This window comes from Dreissena polymorpha, chromosome 5 (genome assembly GCF_020536995.1).
Source record: "Dreissena polymorpha isolate Duluth1 chromosome 5, UMN_Dpol_1.0, whole genome shotgun sequence".
Taxonomy (NCBI): domain Eukaryota; kingdom Metazoa; phylum Mollusca; class Bivalvia; order Myida; family Dreissenidae; genus Dreissena; species Dreissena polymorpha.
In genome coordinates this window covers 4,232,122-4,252,606 of record NC_068359.1, presented here as the reverse complement: position 1 = coordinate 4,252,606, position 20,485 = coordinate 4,232,122, and the positions used below count along the sequence as shown (strand labels likewise).

Genomic DNA, 20,485 nt, shown 5'->3' with positions numbered 1-20,485 from the left:
AATTAATTCAGCATAAAGCTTTGATCTAATTTATGATTTTCATGTTCAGATTCTAAAACATATTTTGTAGTATTTTTACACTTAATTTGTGAAAAGCTGAAAAGGAGACAGACTTGTGAACTTGTGATCATGAATTATACTCTTAGATTTTGCATTATTATTGGCAATATTGCTGGTAAAAAAAAATAGGAGATAACAATAACACATTTTAATTAAATAAATTTTATCTATTGCTGACTTTTACAGTTTCCACTTATAATTTTAAGTCTGAGGGATGACCATGCATTAAAAATCTATATGCACTTATTTTTTTAATTCACTTCTTTAATTCTTCTTCTTTTTTGAAAATTTTGCTCATTTTTAATAATTATTTCATAATTATAATAATGACTGTAAAGTTTAATAAAGAACAAGACTTGGTAATGTTTTCATCATTTTAAGGTTTCCTTTAACATTAAACACACAACAGTCTAGTTTAATATTATTTGTTTATATCATCAATATGAATGCAGTTTCTCTGCATGTTACTCTATAAATGTTTTTATAGAAGTTAAGATTTCCCCAGTCTGAAAAGACCATAATTATGTACATAATTATACCAAACCATGTTAATTTAATCTCAGATAAACACTGACAACCTGCTGAGTTGATCTCATGTATTGTGCTGCCCATTCTATACTCACCAAAGGCTGAGTCACATCTGTACAAGTTTATAAACCATCTGGGCTTATCAGGCTTCAGTGGATTGGTCAGTGGTACAGGAAGTGAGTGGTAGAAGTTGCTGTTTGAAAACGAGCGGTTAAGCAAATTACTGACTCGGAACTAAATTGTCAGTATAATGCTTAAGCAAAATGAGGACTAAACTGTAGTGAAAAAATGTCTTGCAGGGAGTACTGTGTCAAAAACAATTTGTATTTAATACACATAATGTGGAAATGAACAATAAGTTTGTTGCAAAAGAGGTTCAAATTGGCTCAGGTTTAACTGTGATTTGGTCTCACCAAATTCCTGTGTTTTTGGAATAGACTGCAGAACAGCATAAAAGGTTTGTATTTTTACTCCTTCATTCCTCTATTATTTAGATTATTAACTGATATAATTGTAATTGTATTTGTGTACTGTCCCAGTGGGAAATGTAAAAGGATGATGAAAAGTAGACGGGCATCTGAAGGAAAAACAACACAGTTTGAAACTAAAATGAAATACACAAATTTCTTTAAAATATATAGTAAGTACTTAAATTAACATTTCATTTTCAGATTATGTCATAGGATTAGGGAGAAAGGTTGCTGGTGGCATAACAAATTTTCCCTTCTCGGACCTAAAAAGCCACATCACAAATTGAAGAATTTGTTTGCAAGAAAGCACAGTGTTGAAAAAACATGTGAAAAAATGAACTTTTTTATATAAATTTTGCCCTGTGTGCGCGCCTGGATGATGAGTACAAAGCGGTCCTTGACAAAGGAAAGCTGGATTTGTTGATAGGTAAATCACAATTTTACTATATAAGTTATTGTATTATTAGTTTGAAATAGTTAAGTTCAAAATAAAGATTAATTTGAATTATACGATTAGTGATCCTCAGGGCTAGGCCTGTCAATAACAGGGTGTCTCAGTACCTTGCCGCACTAAGATCCAAACCTGCCCCCTTTGACCCCGAGTCATGTTTTTAATTGGTTCTGATCACATTATTTTACAGAATATTCAATTAATTTTCAATAAACTAATTTTATTTTAACAGTGAAACTAGTTTTATCAATTAAAAAAAATATTTTTATGCCCCCCTTCGAAGAAGAGGGGGTATATTGCTTTGCTCATGTCGGTCTGTCTGTCGGTCGGTCGGTCCGTCCGTCCACCAGGTGGTTGTCAGACGATAACTCAAGAACGCTTGGGCCTAGGATCATGAAACTTCATGGGTAGATTGATCATGACTCGCAGATGACCCCTATTGATTTTGAGGTCACTAGGTCAAAGGTCAAGGTCACAGTGACCCGAAATAGTAAAATGGTTTCCGGATGATAACTCAAGAACGCATACGCCTAGGATCATGAAACTTCATGGGTAGATTGATCATGACTCGCAGATGACCCCTATTGATTTTGAGGTCACAAGGTCAAAGGTCAAGGTCACAGTGACCCGAAATAGTAAAATGATTTTCGGATGGTAACTCAAGAACGCTTTTGCCTAGGATCATGACACTTCATAGGTACATTGATCGTGATTTGCAGATGACCTCTATTGATTTTCAGGTCACTAGGTCAAAGGTCAAGGTCACAGTGACAAAAGTCGTATTCACACAATGGCTGCCAGTACAACGGACAGCCCATATGGGGGGCATGCATGTTTTACAAACAGCCCTTGTTAAAATGAAAATGCATGTAATATTAAATAATATGCGCATATATTGCACATGTTATTTGAAAATATTCCACAGGGATAAATATCTAAGCACATTCAAAGTGTACTTAGTTGCCAAATTTTGACCCTGTCTTTTTCAAATCCTAGATGGGGCCCTGGATTAGATAAAAAGTTTGAAAAAGCAATTAATTCTACATAAGTTGTTAACAGTATTTGCAATAGGTGAACTGTAGTTGTACTTAATATCAAATTGCATTTCAGATTATGACATAGGATGGGGGAGAATCGTGGACCTGAACAATACTGTGATAGAGAGGAATTCCTACTCAAGAAAGCAGTTTAAAAAACACAGTCAATGTGAAAGAGTGAACTTTTTTATTTTGGCCGTGTATAAGAACAGTTTGTTTTTTAAAAAGTGCATGTCTATCAAATTATTTTTTATGTATATATATTGAATATTTTTGTTGTTTGTCTTTAAAAGCTACATTGTATCTTAAAAGTATCATCAAAATGCGGAACGAAAATGCATACATTTTCCGCATAAGTTCCACATTTTTTGTGACTGCGGAAAACATGCGGGGATTTTCAGCATATGTTCCGCATTTGCAGAAGTATAAAATGGTGATCCATGTTTTTAAAATGTATTATCTTAAAATAAATATAAAGATACTATGTTAAATGTATCTTGTCATAATTTTGACAAGTTTTTAGCTAAACTGAGCACAAAGTGCTCATGGTGAGCTTTTGCGATTGCCTTTTATTTTTTCAAATGGCCTGTCCTTATATGGGTATATGGGTATATTTACAATATGCATGTAATCCGATTTCCGCCCGGTATCTAAATTACGCCCGTAATCTAAGTTACGCCCGTAATTTTAACATTCCGCCAGTAATCTGAATTCCGCCCATAAACTGCTTTCCGCCCGTAATTTAAAATTCCGTCCCACCTCATTTACATATTTCGCCCCTGTTTTCCGCCCGGCGGCTTACGCCCGGAATCCGCCCCTCTTCTTAAAATCATATATAGAAAAATACGCCTGGAAATATTTTTTACGCCCGGAATTTAGTTTGCGATTCCGTGCCGATTCCGGGCGGAACATTTCGTACAGGCCTATGCAGTCAGTCTGTCTGAAAATCTTTCCTGCAAGCCAGAGTAGGTAACCAACATTTGCCTGTGTGTTAAAAATAACACAGTTTGACTTCAATTTTCAATGGGAAAGTATCGTGGTTTAAACTTTGGTTTAAGACACAATGAGATTTGAAGACCCGCGTGATGGGAAAATGGGTTATTTACACAGTTACGCAAATGTAATGGTCCGTTGCCCTAAGGCATTTATCTTCCAGGTTTATGACATTAATCTGGTCATACAAATGCATGATGGAAGTGACACCAGATAAGGGAAAACAGGGAACAAATCTGGTAAAATAGCGCTGTAAATGTACTATCCAAAAATTTAGGGTAATAAACTATTGATGAAAACCTGTATGTTTGAAATGTTAGAGTCAAGAAAAATTATTAATTTGACCCAAATTGGAAGTGTCCAAAAATTATAGTGTTTGAAAACTTACAGTTATTATGGTTACCATAAACAAAAACACAAAAAGTGTAAGTACTTGGTGATGACGGAAATTCTGCATTCATGAAAAAAATCTTGTCTATTAAGACTTTGTTTAATACTTAATAAGAACATACATATATTAAGCTTCTAATAGCAACAGTATTTGACACCATATGTTTAAGTTTGATACTAATGACCTCATTTCAAAAATGTGTGAGATAACAAGAGAGCTAATTTGTTAAAAACTTGGTTTGAACATATCATAATTATTCATTTTTATACAGTGCAGCTCACGCGAGCCCAACAAAGTCTGCGGCTTTGCTGCTGACAGATTCTTTTGTTTTTCTGCATCCGCAATGAGGATTCTCTCGGCATTATGCCGAGGCACTCTGCGATAATTCGAGGAGTGACGCCACATCTGTATCTGCCTCAGCAATGATCCGCCGAATCAAGCCGCGTCTTTAAATGTGGCGATTCGCCAAGAAGAAATATTTACAAATATTGATTGTATACTTAAACAAATATGAAATAATTTTAAAATTAACGAATATTAGAAACAGATACAGATAATACCCTGATATTTTTACTTCTACACGATTATTTTAACATTTTGTCAGCTTCTCTGCATACTTCATGCAATTACCATCAGATGTCATCTGTCAAAACAATGATATTGTAGGTCAGTAACCGTAATGAAGAAACTTACACACTTTAATCTCAGAAATGTGACTTGCTTTAAACATCGAAAAAACGATATCTATTTTCATAAGAGTAGCTAAAATACACAGACAACACAAATATGAATAATGTTGACCATTTGAATAAAAACAAATGTTGGTTTATTTTTAGAAATGATTACTTTTACTTCGTCCCGATTTTCAGATAATGACTTGTACATGTTGCATCTAAATTAAAATTTACACATTTTACACAGGCCCATGATCTTTCTCTAAAATATCACTTTTCTGGAGTTTTTTCTTGGTATATTTTTACTTTGGTTGTACTGGTAACTATTTTTAACATTTTCATTGGTTTGTACAAAAACACAGTAAATGTTCAAACCATCATATATTTATATATGAAGGCAAGAATAAGCCCGCCGGGTTTTTCCCAGGCCCTTTTTGCGTGGCGCTGCACCACGCCGCCTTTCTTAAGCGCCACTCTGCCCTTTTCAAAGGCAAAAGCGGCCTCGCACCCTTATTGATAACATCTTTATTGTCTCTTGACCAAACTTCTAAGCCGACTGTATCTGAGTATGGCCCCAAGGCAGCGAGGATTCACGCAGTTGTGCATAAGTCATGCGTGAATCACCCCGTGTCAATATCAATTGATAATGTCAGTGGCTTTGTTATACCAAGCACACTAATCAATCCGTTATGTGTTCTCCTCCACAATAAAATCGTCGACAGTTTCTTTGGAGACTTTTGATGAAAACCTTGATGGTTTCCTCGTGGAAATTGTGCATTTCATGCATAATACAGTTATATCAAAACATTGATTTTTATGTGTAATTAAATAAACAAAATCACAAACAAGTTGTATCTGTATCGTTATCGTCTTAAAGATAATTAATAAATGAAATACTTACTGTAAAGTATACTTATTTTTAAAAATGCGAATCGCGTATAAGGCGGATATATTATATGATTTTACGCTGCTATGGGCACCTGTCGCTAACATAATTTTAACAAGATGGCAGGCTATAAAGACAATAAATTGTGACTCTTGGCAGAAATGTCAAATAACGATCGAATTAACGATGGAGATCATACATTTAGAAAGGGTTAATGAAATGCCTGTGATAATCAACGATGCATAAAACATTTTAGAAAACCAACAACATATTTTTTAGTTATCTACTCAGTCACGGGAACAAGTGTTTGCAAATAGGCCCTTTTCACAAAAAGCCAAAATTTATAAGAGCGCAAAGTCACGTGACTCGCAGAACTCCAGAACGAGGCTGAACGTGTATAAATTTCCAATACTCGCGCGTTACGCCGCATCTGATTTCATCCTTTCACTCTTTTGAACATTTGGCGATGAAACGACTTAGAAAACACAATATGACATTGTCAGAATAAGTTATAAATACAAATGTATGTAATTCACATTATAAGTGTCAATGCATTAAATAAATTGTCTTGATTAATTTAATAAAGTTCTTGTTTTTCTCCGTTTTTTCACACATTTGACACGCTATGGTAGAGCTTTTTTATCGCGCAGTTTGAAAAAAAGATCTATCTTGTTTATTGATACATCTGTGGTTAAGTAGCCCCTGTGTTCCGGATAAACCAATTATCTCGTTATTATAAGATACTGTGCAGACAAAAACTAAATAACAGCATGGCGTCATAAACCACCCGTGGTAGATGCCTGAGCATTGAACACCATGTATGGTACCTCAATGTCTTATCGTTGAAGAAGTATTACGTAGTCATTTCTAAGACTAATGTAACGCCAAATACTTAAACTAAATACTTTATAGATATTAGCCAGTTTTAATCATTATTATACAGTGAATGCTGGACATTCGTCCTAGCCTATTTTTTACACAGGCGGACATTCGTCCCTATGTTTTTGACAACCTGAACATTCGTGTCTTTGTTATTTTGACAAAGCACATAATGTTTCCTACATAATTTTGACAGCCTGGACATTCGTTCCTTCGTTATTTGGACAGCCCGGAGATTAGTTCCTGAATAATTGCTATCCTGGTCATTATTATCACATTTTATCAAAATAATGTTGCACTTTTATCCGGTATTTTAATATGTCATTATTGAAATAGTTAAAAATAATGTTCTCATATTTTGAGTATATTTTATATTGTGTATATTTTATATTGGTGTAAGATTTTATCGTGATCATGAGAATGATAACGTTAAAAAATAAACGAATATATCGACTTACACTGAGATCTGTAATTTGCCAAAATGCAGAATTCTGGGCGCTCGAAAAACTATGTAGGAGTATATATATCGGGGCTGTCAAAATAATGTTGGAACGATTGTCCGGGATGTTTAAATAGCGTGGAAATGAATGTCCTGGTAGTTAAAACAACGTGTGAACTATTGTCCGCCTTGTCAAAGTTAGCGTAACAATTTTCCCTGTGAAAGAATATTTGGATACATAATAAAGTGCTTTATACTTATATATACATTGGAAATATTTATTAGCTTTTATGCTAAACACGAAACCTATTTAGCAGGTACCGATAAAATAAAACTCCGTCCTTACATAGTCTTAAAAAGAGTGTTCGTTAGTGTATGGAAGAACACAATTAAAACACGAATTTTCATTTACCACAACAGGGTTCAAGAATGTCTCCGAAAGATCAAGACACACACACACACAAGAGAGATTTATGACATGATGTAGCATATATTTATCACTTATAATCATGTTTAAAGAGAAATCAAGTTGCATGCATAGACAGTTCAGTTTGCTCCACGTTCGTTTTTTCACCTGTATAGAAGAATTCTTTAATATTGTATTTCATTGTTAAAGAACATTAATAAAAGTTAAACGAAAAACGACACAACATTTATCATGTGATTTGCATTTTCTATTGCTTTTTCTTATGATTGATTTAACACACATTTTAAACGTTCGATCGTTTGTGAAAAAATGTACAGACTAACAAACATACCTTTGAGAATTTAAGTTATATAATAACCTTTTGTATTATACGACTTTTGTATATCTTTGTTATGTGCAATTATCAATGTTTATTCTTCAAATCACATTTTGCTCTGATGACAATGGGTATCTTGAATTTGAATCAAGATTAAATAAAATGTATATACACATATACACTAGTGGTACTATATACTATGGCTTTGAAATATGACTTGGGTGTGAGAATGTTTATTTCATAACCCCTCATCAATTTGTTGACTAAACAACACATCCATATATGCATATGTTTGCCGTAATTGTAACCAGTGTCAGTGCTCATGAAAATCCCGAATTAAAATGATAAAATTCAAGTGGTTTATAATCATCGATATGCTCCGCCAAAGATCTATACACGTTCAGCCTCGTTCTGAAATTCAACCTGTCACGTGATATCTAAATATAGCAACAGCGGTAGTATTGTGAAACTGGTCTATTGTAAGCATTCAGTTTACTCGCAAAGGTAAAACCTCTGACAAGATTATTGTAAGAAAATTGAATAAGACAAACATGGTTTCATTTATATGTTAGTGGATCTGCGTATAATCAGATTCATATGCATATATTGTTCTTGATTGAAAGAGCATGGAACTAATATTGACATTGCAAGGTAAATATATTAATATTAATTTAAGTAAGTTAAATACATCAATTACCATTACATTTGTAAATGTGCTTGTTTATATTTTTATGATTTTCCCACAACTGCCAGACTAATTACATGTTTCTCCCCAAACCAGGTATTCACAAACGTATTTGCCCTTTTTGTGCCTTAACTCCGCGTTAAAATGCCCTTTTTGAAAGTAATGCGCCATGCCCCTTTGCCCTCCTGGTAAAAAATTAAAAGGCAGTCACTCTGTTCGTGTGTGTGTGTGGAACTTCTTGTTTTTTGCTCTAACTTTGCTATTTATTGATGGATTTGCTTTTAAATAACTTTGGGTTAAATTGAGAATTTAAAACAGTCATTTGGGGAAAATATACCCTTTGAGAATTTAATTTGGGCCAAATTTTTCGCCCAACATTTTCTAGAAAATTAACAACTGAATATATATTATATAAAAAGCATTTTTGTTTTCCTCTTTCAAAGTTTTATTCATGTCGGTATATATGATACAATCAATTTACAAAGACATGTACATGCATATACTTATTTTACCATATGTCTAACTATGTAATGACTATCAAAAAAGAGCATCTTAATTTTTTTCGGCGTAGCTGTTTAACGTCACTTTTGACCTTAGATGACCTTCATTCATGATAGGTCCAACATGAATAAACCCGAATTGTGCATTGGCTAATAATACAAAAATCACCGTAAACATTGGTAGTCTGGTTGCCAGATTAAAACATTGGATGCATACAGTATCATTTGAACTGAAATATGAATTTATTGTAAATTACATGTAAATTACAATAAATTAAAAACTGTCATGATACAAAACAACCTCTAAACATTACATCGAAACATTTCTCCTTAGTTTACTAAGCAGTATAGCATTAATCACATGTCTGTACAATTAAAAGAATCTATTGTTTACATGCCGTAGCGGCCACACTAAACACTACAAAAACAGGCAAGATTGCACTTTACTGGTACGCAGTTGTTTACCACTTTTAACAAAGCGGGGGTTTGGGGGCGGTAGCCCGCAATACTAAGGAAATATATAGGTGTTGGAAATATATCTGTCTTTGATTTATTGCATATTTGCGTTTATTAGTGTAAATATGTTTCTTTGCACTTTGTTTTGTTCATTTTTTATATAAAGTTCTGTTTTTCTGCAAAAACTTCATATCACTATGATGCTTGCAATATTGGGTCTTTTATGTTTTCATTCTACTAACATCTGTACACATTATAATACATTTTCTTTTATTTCATTCCAACATTATGTTCATAGTTTTCAGTGGCGAAAATGTTTTCTTTTTCTATTGAAACTAATGTAATACTCGTTCAATTATGAAAACCTAGTCATTACAATACTTATTGACAATAAAACATACAATTTCACCTCTTCTTGTTCTTCATTTTTATTTGTTAATACATTTAAATATATTATCTTATTATCACTCACTAGGTCAAAGGTCAAGGTCACAGTGACCGGAAATAGTAAAATGGTTTCCGGATGATAACTCAAGAACGCTTATGCCTAGGATCATGAAACTTGATAGGTAGATTGACCATGACTCGCAGATGACCCCTATTGATTTTGAGGTCACTAGGTCAAAGGTCAAGGTCACGGTGACCCGAAATATTAAAATGGTTTCCGGATGATAACTCAAGAATGCTTATGCCTAGGATCATGAAACTTTATAGGTAGATTGATCATGACTCGCAGATGACCCCTATTGATTTTCATGTCACAAGGTCAAAGGTCAAGGTCACTGTGACCCGAAATAGTAAAATGGTTTCAGGATGATAACTCAAGTACGCTTATGCCTAGGATCATGAAACTTGATAGGTAGTTTGATCATGACTGGCAGATGACCCCTATTGACTTTCAGGTCACTAGGTCAAAGGTCACGGTGACCCGAAATAGTAAAATGGTTTCCGGATGATAACTCAAGAACGCTTATGCCTAGGATCATGAAACTTCATAGGTACATTGAACATGACTGGCAGATGACCCCTATTGATTTTCAGGTCACTAGGTCAAAGGTCAAGGTCACAGTGACAAAAAACATATTTACAAAATGGCTGTCACTTCAACTGAGAGCCCATATGGGGGGCATGCATGTTTTACAAACAGCCCTTGTAAGGATTTAGCATGGTTCAAACAAGGGAAACAACTACGGTTTATGCATGTTCTTTTTATTACAGATTTGCCTCCCTTTAGTTCATTCAAAATCTCATTTACAGCAGAGATTCCAAATCTGACCTGTAAATGAGCCCCATATTTACTGCCAGTGCTAGGTTACCTTTTCCCATTTGATCATTCTTAAGTATTGGTATTGTAATGCTGCTACTGCTGCTGCTACTGCTACTACTACTACTACTACTACTACTACTACTACTACTACTACTACTACTACTACTACTTCTACTACCACTACTACTACTACTACTACTACTTCTACTTCTACTACTACTACTACTACTACTACTACTACTACTACTACTACTACTACTACTACTTCTACTACTACTACTACTACTACTACTACTACTACTACTACTACTACTACACCACTACCACCACCACCACCACCGTTCACAGTGACAAAAAACGTATTCACACAATGGCTGCTACTACAACTTATAGCCCATATAGGGGGGCATGCATGTTTTACAAACAGCCCTTGTTCTTGTTTATTTTGCTAACATTTTTTTAAATGCGTAACTAAATATTGTGTACGAAAGTCTTGAAAACAGTAGTGCAGAGCATCGCATTATTATAATTCCAAAAATGATCACATTGAAATATGCAATTCATTTTTTGAAAACAACTTTATGTCATGAAGTTTATTTGGGCTTATGTTTCCTTAATAATACTATAAGCTTACAGAATTAAATGCTTTTAATTACTTTTTCCAGGCAATGCAGGTGGGAATTATGTTTTCTTTTTTTCCCTCTTGATTCCTCTTAAAGCCCCATGAACACTCAAATCAAGGAGAGATTGCGTTTTCTTCTAACTGTTAGGATATTGTCGAGGGAAATTCTCATGGAATATATTATGACAAAAAAATAAAAACGAGCATTTTGTATCTCGTTAAATTTATGTTAAGATACCACAGTCATCTAGCGTTGAAATTTCGGCTATTGCTTTAAGGAATACTGATTTTTATGAGGGGGTATATTGCTTTGCACATGTCGGTCTGTCGGTCCGTCCACCAGGTAGTTGCCGGATGATAACTCAAGAACGCTTGGGCCTAGGATCATGAAACTTTATAGGTACATTGATCATGACTTGCAGATGACCCCTATTGATTTTGAGGTCACTAGGTCAAAGGTCAAGGTCACGGTGACCCGAAATAGTAAAATGGTTTCCGGATGATAACTCAAGAACGCTTAGGCCTAGGATCATGAAATTTGATAGGTAGATTGATCATGACTTGCAGATGACCCCTATTGATTTTCAGGTCACTAGGTCAAAGGTTAAGGTCACGGTGACCCGAAATAGTAAAATGGTTTCCGGATGATAACCTAAAAACGCTTATGGCTAGGATCATGAAATTTCATAGGTACATTGATCATGACTCGCAGATGACCCCTATTGTTTTTCAGGTCACTAGGTCAAAGGTTAAGGTCACAGTGACAAAAAACATGTTCACACAATTGCTGTCACTACAACGAAGAGCCCATATGGGGTCATGCATATTTTACAAACAGCCCGTGTTATGTTGTACATTCGTTGTTAGTCACACACACACAAAGAGACAGATGCACTCATATATAGAGCTCATAATCCTATGATGTGGGTTGTCATCGTAACGCCGAAATGGTCTATTTTTTCCTTAGCGCCAACCTTAAAAATTTACTGTTTCTCTATTGAATATCATCTGAACTACTTCATTCAAATTAGAACTCAATTTGCATGAAGTAGTTTAGAAGATATTCAGTCGTGAAACTTATACAATTTCATGCAGTGGCATTTTGTATTGAAATCTTCATTTATGCCTTGGTCATAAACTGTCATTTTAATTATGTTTCTTAATCGAGTTTCTTTTATATGAATATAAAAACTAAAGGCTGAAATAAAATTGATGCATTGAAAAAAACAATGTTCCTGCTATGTTCTCTATATTTTCTAAACTGATCTATTTCTTCATTAAATGTGTTAAATAAAGTGTTATATTAAACTTAAAAAAAAGAAACTAATATATTGATTTTTCTTTCACTTATTACGAATGAATAATATAAGCAAAACAATAAACATTTTGAATAAACATCTGCAATAATGGCGCAAACGCATTTTCTTCAATGGAGACCATGTTCCATCGTTGATTAAGAGCGTTTACGAGTATGCCTGTGACTCACATGCCGGCAATGTATAGATAAGATTATCACGATAAGATGCGTCATCTTTCTTACTTAACTGAAATATCGGTTGCTGAATCGATGGGAACTCGCGATAACACGAATATTTGTTAGTTGATATATCTTTGGTGTGTAGCATGGTGCAAACCAGGTATAATCCCAATTGTACCATTTAAAGAATGCATGTACAAAATAACGTACAAAATATATGTTGAGTTTATAAATGACGTTTTTTACACTAAATTGCACTATGTTGAACGCAGCATTAAATTATAAATTTTATTATGAAGGACACTAACGCAAGTAAAATCTAAATCTTAAAAATAGTTGTTTACGCCCCGCCTACTCGTTGATAACACTGATAAAATCCTTCTTTCATCTCAATTCAACCCTGACATCGACTGCGAATGCGTAGAGGTAAATTTTATTTTATCCGAATTCACATCTGAAAAGTTTGCGCATGCGTAGAGATTAATCCTTTAAAGAGATGAATAACACAATTCAACCCTAAACACCACTAGAAAAGGTTTAATACAGATTAATTCGGATGAAACGCGGTGAAAACAGATTCATCCCTAAAAATCGGCTGAAAGAGGGTTAATTTTTAGGGATTCTAAAGAGATTAATCCCGGAAAAAATTCCCTAACCCCACTGTACGATCCCTGGTCGAAGGAACCAGTCAAAAAACAAAATACTTGAGACTTTCATGGGACAATGCATGTGTGGGCTTTGCCGGGTCATTTTCTTGCATACACAACCAGCTCATATCCAAAATGACCAAGGAAGATCCTGCCTGTACGAAAATTCAATGCAAATTTTGTACAAAGTCTGTACAAAATCTGCCCAGAATCAAGACAGAATTCATATATTCTGTACAAAGAGGACACAGATCCAAAATCTGCCTCGAAATCTATACAGATTTTTTAAGCAGAATTACAATCAAGCAGAATTTCATCTGTACATATTATTAAACCAAACAGAATTTTTGTACTTTTCATTTTTAAAAGACAGATTTTTAGCACTCTGCATTTAAGCAAGACAGACTTTTGATACTTGGTCCAAAATAAGGCAAAATATTGGACTATTGAAACAAAATTTCAAAATGGGACTTAGATAAAAAAAAAATAGACTTCTGATTTCAGTTTCTTAATGTTGAGAAAACATTTATAACCGGAAACATTTTCCATATACAAGAAAAACAACATTTATGTTCAGTTCAATTCATACAATAATTGCCATACACGTTTGTATTACATGCCATAATATTAAAATATGTGAGAATGTAATAATAATTTACCTATAAACAATTAAAGGTAAATGTAGATCTACTTAGAAATTACCATTGCAATGTCAGTGCTTCAAAAAAACGGCACTACAATTTACTTGTAAATAATCATAAACCCATAACACAAAAATCCTGCCCGCTTAAGGCCGGGTTTCCATGCAATCATGTCCGCGTTCCGTATACGGACACGGAGTATCGTTTCCATGCATCCGCCTATTACTTCAGCCTTTCCGTGTAAAAAGCTCATTCCAAACGTGGTGGTTTTTTATGATGACTGCTGCGGCAGCATTGCATGTTAGTAGACGGAAACGCAGACATAGGTACTGGTCACGTGCCATCATAAGAAACCGTCAAAATTACTGTAATACTACCATCTTATTAGAGAATTAGAGCTGAACAATGAAGAGTTCAGGACCTTGGTAAGTTATTAATAATTATTAACAAAATATTTTAATATTGTTTTAACCCAAGGTATACAGCAATCCTAATTATCTCATTGTTTCATACCGCTATCAGCTAATTTCTCCAACACCACAGTACAGAAAGCCGAAACTAGCTGATAAGCCACTCTGGACAGGCTGAATTAATGACAATTAGCATAGTTATATTGATAAACATTGCTGATTATTCGTTATAATTATACAGACTTCAAAACTTGTATGTGAACCCGCATAGACAAAAAAGAACATAAATAGCGACTTCTTATAGCGTTATATCTTGTTTGAAATATATACTGTGTCTTTTAAAAAGCGATTATAGAGTGTACTATATGCAGACAATATATATTCGTTTGATGCAATGTCTTTGTCGTTGTATTCTTTCATACATTGGTTGGATATTTCAGGGTGATCCCTTACTAAATATATTATTTTTTCACTAATATTTATACTTGAAAGTCGACCATTCATGTTCACTTCCGTCCGTGTACTGAGTCCGCGTCTGTGAAAAATCGCTCACCGAGCAATTCTTCATGGACGCAATTCGCGGAACGCGGATACATGGAATCGCTCCGACAGATTTCAACCAGTTAGTTTTCTCACGGACACACGGAACGCGGGCGCGGAGACATGGAAACAGGGCCTAATGGTATTTGTAACTTGAAATTAGAGCTATCTATTGTTGCTTGCTGGAATGTGTATAATCTCTTCTATTGGTTGGCTACAGATTGTACGCCAAATTTCAATGTGTTAAGATAGGCCTGTTACTGGCTTGAAATGAAGTTTCAAAGCAATGTATGAAAAAAATGAAGTTTTTACAATATCCTGAATTACTGACTTTGATGAACATTCTTAAACAATTAAGTAGAAAGTGGAAATCAGTCTAAAAGAGGAATTCAGTGAGTTATGAAGTGGCCTTTTTGGAAATGCTTTGAACTATTTAACAGGTTTGTATTGTTTTTCTTTGCATTGTTTTCTTATAATTTTATGTTTAATTTAATGATATCATTTAACAGTTGCAAATATCTGTTTTGATGGGTGATTAACATTTAAAATAAATGATGAAACCAATTATCTGTGCAGTAAGTTCACATAAAAGACATAAGTCTGTCAAAGGTATCTCCTTCTTACAAAACCAACATAGTGGTAACAATCTATTGCCTAATCTGCAGTGACCAAATGAAATGGCAATCTAGCCAATACCTTGATTTATTTATGAATAACTACTCTGCCAGGAAATTTAAAGCCTTTTATCATTTACATATTTAGTTTAAACCTATTTATTTTAGCTTGATTGCATTTAAAGCCTCAGGCTTATAGAAACACTAACGAGTCAAAATTTCCTGAACACTCACAAGTGGGGATCAAACCCATGCATGACTTCCCGATTGCTAGGCGGACACCTTATCCATTATGCCAAGGCGAACTGTATAATATTATATATTATATATATTGTAGAAAGCTATTGTAATCACTTAAGAGGTGTTGCATTATTTAAGTTGTAATTTCAGTAGATCCCATATGATCATTTCATTCAGATTGACTAAAAAATAATTTTTAAATAATAAATTGTATTATTTTTTGCTTTCAGCAATTGTCAAAACAGTTTGTGAAGCAACTTAACCCCTGACCATGACCTCAGTAGTGCAGTCACAGAGTAATTGTGCTGTTATCACTTAAAAGGTATGAGGCAAAAACTTAATAAAATGTCGTTTGTACCTAAATCAACATTACAAATTCTCTTTTTATCTCACACCCTATGAACTGACCTTCATATGAAAAATGTCAAGTTTATTTTATACTGTGAAAAGCAAAATATAAAGAGAAGCAAGTTGCATTTAATATTTAAGTTGTAATATGAGTAGAATTACCATGTGATCATATCATTCAGATTGACTTAACCAAATGATTTTAAAATTGTAAATTGGATTTTTTTTTTGCTTTCAGCGATTGTCAAAAATTATGCAGCAACTTTCCCCTGACAACGACCTCAGTAATGCAGTCACAGAGTGATGGTACCTCACCAGGGTCCAGTTAAGGCAAAGAAGAGCTCTAAAAGGGATTTTCATCTCAATGTAATAACTGTAACTTCTTGAAACATAAGCTTAAACTTTATATACTGTGCTTTTATGTCATAAAGCAGTGATAAACTAATGTGTGTTGTATTTAAGGATTTATTTCTTAACAGGATGTCTAAGTGTAAATTATTTTATTGTATTGACTGTCAGTATGTGTTACTTTGCTTATATATATAACATGTCATAATATCATTAAATAAACATGGTTAATATTTACAGTCTGTATATTTTACTTTACATTTTGCTACATTTATTGTACAGAATTATTTGTGAACAGATTTATTCTGCACAGAATTCCATTCTCACATTTTGGTTCTCCCCACATTTAATTCTGCCCATATTTTTTTCTGCCCCGAAAAAAATCTGCTTAATTTAAATAATTCGTAAAATCTTTACAGAATTCGTTCTTTGTTTATATTGAAAAAATCTATAAATAGAAATATGGTTCAACTCATTTCAAACGGGGACAAAATATTTTCTGCCCATATGATATTCAATACAGATTTGGTGTATTTTATTCTGCACATAATCTGGTTGCAGTCTGCCCAAACTTTTTCGTACAGGTGATATTAAGAGTCTGCTTGGTCAGGCTGAGGAGTTTCACCCTTCCCTTTGGGTTGAGATATCGCTATCACATGCTACATGTTCTAAGATGTCGATCAATCTGGAGACGTTTTAATTTTTTTTTTATTTAAAAAGCGCAAATTTAACTCACTATAAGCGCAGTTATAACCCACATAAAAGCGCACATGTGTGTAAAATGTGCGCTTTTAAGTGGGTTAAAACTGCGCTTTTCAGCACGTTAAATGTGCGCTTTTTTATTTTTAAAAGCGCACATTTAACTCACGTTAAACGCAGTTTTAACCCACACAAAACTCACAATTTACGCACATGAATGGCAGTAAAAAACGCACTCACAAAAAGCACACATGTGCGTTAAAGGTGCATCTTTTGCCTTAACAGTTGATTCAATTATATGCTGTTAAAAGTTTTTTTTAATTCAGATATGCAATAAATACCAATATTTATATAAACATATATATTTGTGTATTTTAATAATTACAAAATAATTCAATTTTATACTTTAATGTACACCAACATTTTTTAACATACATGAGTAATTAAATATCAATGGCAATTTGATGAAATAAATATAAACATAATTTCATTATAAATAAACAAAAAATAATAGCATACTATAATAACATGTACAGTATATACACACGAACAGCTATATACATAAGAAAGATGCATATCAATCAAGGCCTGTCAGCATTTCTTTGAGGCCGCAGAGTGCAGCTCTCATCTTTCTCTCCACGTCTGCCACCAGCCGGTCAAACTTCTTTGCAACTATTATACTTTCATGGCCTTTGCGCGATGCGTCTTGTGCATCAGATCTCATTTGATCAGGTCCTGAAAGATATTTTATAATGTAAGTGTTGAATATTGCTGTTATGGTAATCTCGTTGCTATAAAAATTATAAATTTAAATCAAAACTAGTTTGTTTGCTTGTTGTTTTTGGTTGTTTATTTTGCAATTTTAATCCCCTGATCACATGTGACTTAACGCTTTTCATAAATAAATACGTTTGATAGAAAATACTGTTCCAAAATGTACCAAGATACGTGGTCTCATTTTGCTGTGTGGACTGGTCGGAAGTGTGACACCTTTAAAATGCAATAACCAGTACCCTGTATAGTTTTACCTCTAAACAAATCCAGCTTTTTTTGGTCAAGGAGAGGGAGCTGTTTTCCCACTCCTGTTCTCCTCATGTCGGCCAGCTTGTGCAGGGTAAAACCTGGTATTCAAGTCCATACATCAGGTAGTCTCCCTTTTGCTCCCTTTTTTGGCAGGCTGCATGCGATGATGCACATTCTTTCCAAAGGATCTTCTGATCAATGTAAATTTCATGGTCACCATGGGGTTTAACCTTTAAATTTAAGTTCTCATTTAATATGGGGGAAAAAATCTGTTCATTAATGACCAAAAATAGGTATAAATAACTTTAAGATGACAATAACCATAAAATACAGCCATAATAATTCAAATGGTGTTGTTTTTCCTTAAAATTGCATTACATTTACTCATCCATTTACATTTCCCAGTGACAATACATAAATATGATAATGATCATAATTAATTCAATAAACTAAATAAAAAAGGGATGCAGAATTGAAAGTACAAACCTGTTACAACAGACTGTTCTTCAGTATTCCAAAAATACAGGCAGTTGTTGAACTAGACCATATCACTTTATATGTCTTTAACCACCCACTTTTAATCTCCTTTGCAACAAACTAATTGTTGATTTACACATTGTAGTAAATACACATTTTTTCATCACACAATACTTCATGCTTAAAGTCAGTTGCTTTTGCTGCTTGTTTTCAAAAAATAACTTCCTATCTGTGGTTCTCAAATAGATGGTGCCTGAACCAATCAAAAAGTATATCAACACCCCTTTGTTAAGGCTTAGATGGAGGACTGATAGGGACTGGCTATTCTCTTATCTGATTCCATGCTGTGTCTAAGCCAAAAATTACATAATTTGAGAGATACTGATAAGGCAGTCATTTCAACACCAAACTATTTATTGAATAATACACAGCACCCTTAACACATTATATTTAATTGTAAATATTTAAATATAACATGCTGAATGGTTTTAGCAAATAATTTCAATAGTATAAATATTATTTTAATTGCCTTTTAAAATGTATTTTAATTGCCTTTTAAAATGTATGTTTATGGTCAGTGTGGTAGACATTAATTGTATTAGGGTATAAATATCAGTATAAGAAAGTTCAAATACTTATTTATGTTGAGGAAATATAATTGATACTATCAAGCCCACATAATACTTTTGACACTTTCAATATTTTTAATTAGTTACCAACAGTCTGATTTAGGTGGAAATTTTTAGAAATGTTTGAGATTAAAACGTAAGCAATAGGGTATGCATTGAAATTGTATGATAAAGTATGTTAACATTAAACAGGTTAATATGGACAACCAGTAATTATTCAAACTGCCCCTTATATTATTACAGGTTACTGAGATATATGTCTATGTTTATTCATTTGATGTAAATAAATTGTTAGAGCCTGCAACAATTTTGTTTCTTGTTCAATTTCTGTACAACATTTGCTAAACGGTTGTTAAAGACGCACTTTTTAAGAAGTGTGTTAAACATGTGTCTTTTTAGATACATCCGTTTAAAACAGATCATATGATAAAAACGCACTTATGAAATAATAGACTAACTTATGCTTAAAAAAGACGCACATCTGTAAACCTTAAAACACACTTCTTAGATAAAAGACGCACTTCCTAAATAAAAGACGCACTTCTTAGATAAAAAACACACATTTTGCTCACATCTACACTCAAAAGCGCACTTACAGATGAAGAAAACACAAAAAAAACGCACTTCCTAAATAAAAGACGCACTTCTTAGATAAAAAACATACATTTTGCTCACATCTACACTCAAAAGCGCACTTACAGATGAAGAAAACACACAAAAAACGCACTTTTTAACTAAAATAACGCATTTGAAAAGAAAAAACGCACAAAAAGCGCACTTATATGCACTTTTGAACACTGAAAACGCATATATTAACAAAAAACACACAATTAACGCACTTTTAAGTGCGCTAAATGTGTGTTTTGGTAAAAAGTGCGTTTTTATTTGACAAGGGCACTTTCGTTTAAAAATATGGTTTCTTTTCAGTAACTTCAGAGAAAAGGTAGGTATTGTGCTGTAATTTTATTTGTAGGTAGCTTAAATGCAGCCGTGCCTGTACAGTTACCCGGTTATTAAATTCAGAAAAAAATAATTTGGAAAAAAAAATAATTTAATTTCGTTGTATGGTCAAATTTTTTGTTTTAATTTATAAATGTTCTTCTTTTATTTTACTACTTATTTTACTATTATACTATGACTGCAAGCCTTCATATTATACCACACGTATTCTAAAGATACAAGTAAAAAAATAAATGAACAAAAATATGTAATATCTTACCTGGTCCATCAAAATTCTGCCTTCATGTTTCCATGCTTATTTGATCTACACTAAATTTGATAAAAGTTCTCACTTACAAGCTTATGATCTAT

The 20,485-nt window shown here is 33.5% G+C and overlaps 1 protein-coding gene and 1 long non-coding RNA gene across 3 annotated transcripts in view; one reads left to right on the top strand and one right to left on the bottom strand.

Annotated features, from left to right (window-relative positions):
* Positions 1-11,301, top strand: part of LOC127832312 (uncharacterized) — a 45,880-nt gene extending 34,579 nt beyond the window's left edge. Inside the window, exon 3 of the long non-coding RNA XR_008026775.1 lies at positions 9,762-11,301. This is a non-coding gene — a long non-coding RNA (uncharacterized LOC127832312). The remainder of the gene's footprint in view (positions 1-9,761) is intronic.
* The window catches only part of LOC127832275 (uncharacterized), a 104,912-nt gene extending 84,427 nt beyond the window's left edge, over positions 1-20,485 (bottom strand). Inside the window, exon 1 of one of the 2 annotated variants that reach the window (XM_052357660.1) lies at positions 20,394-20,485. The gene's annotated coding sequence lies outside the window, so the exon portion shown is untranslated. The remainder of the gene's footprint in view (positions 1-20,393) is intronic. The other variant, XM_052357661.1, reaches the window with a different exon arrangement.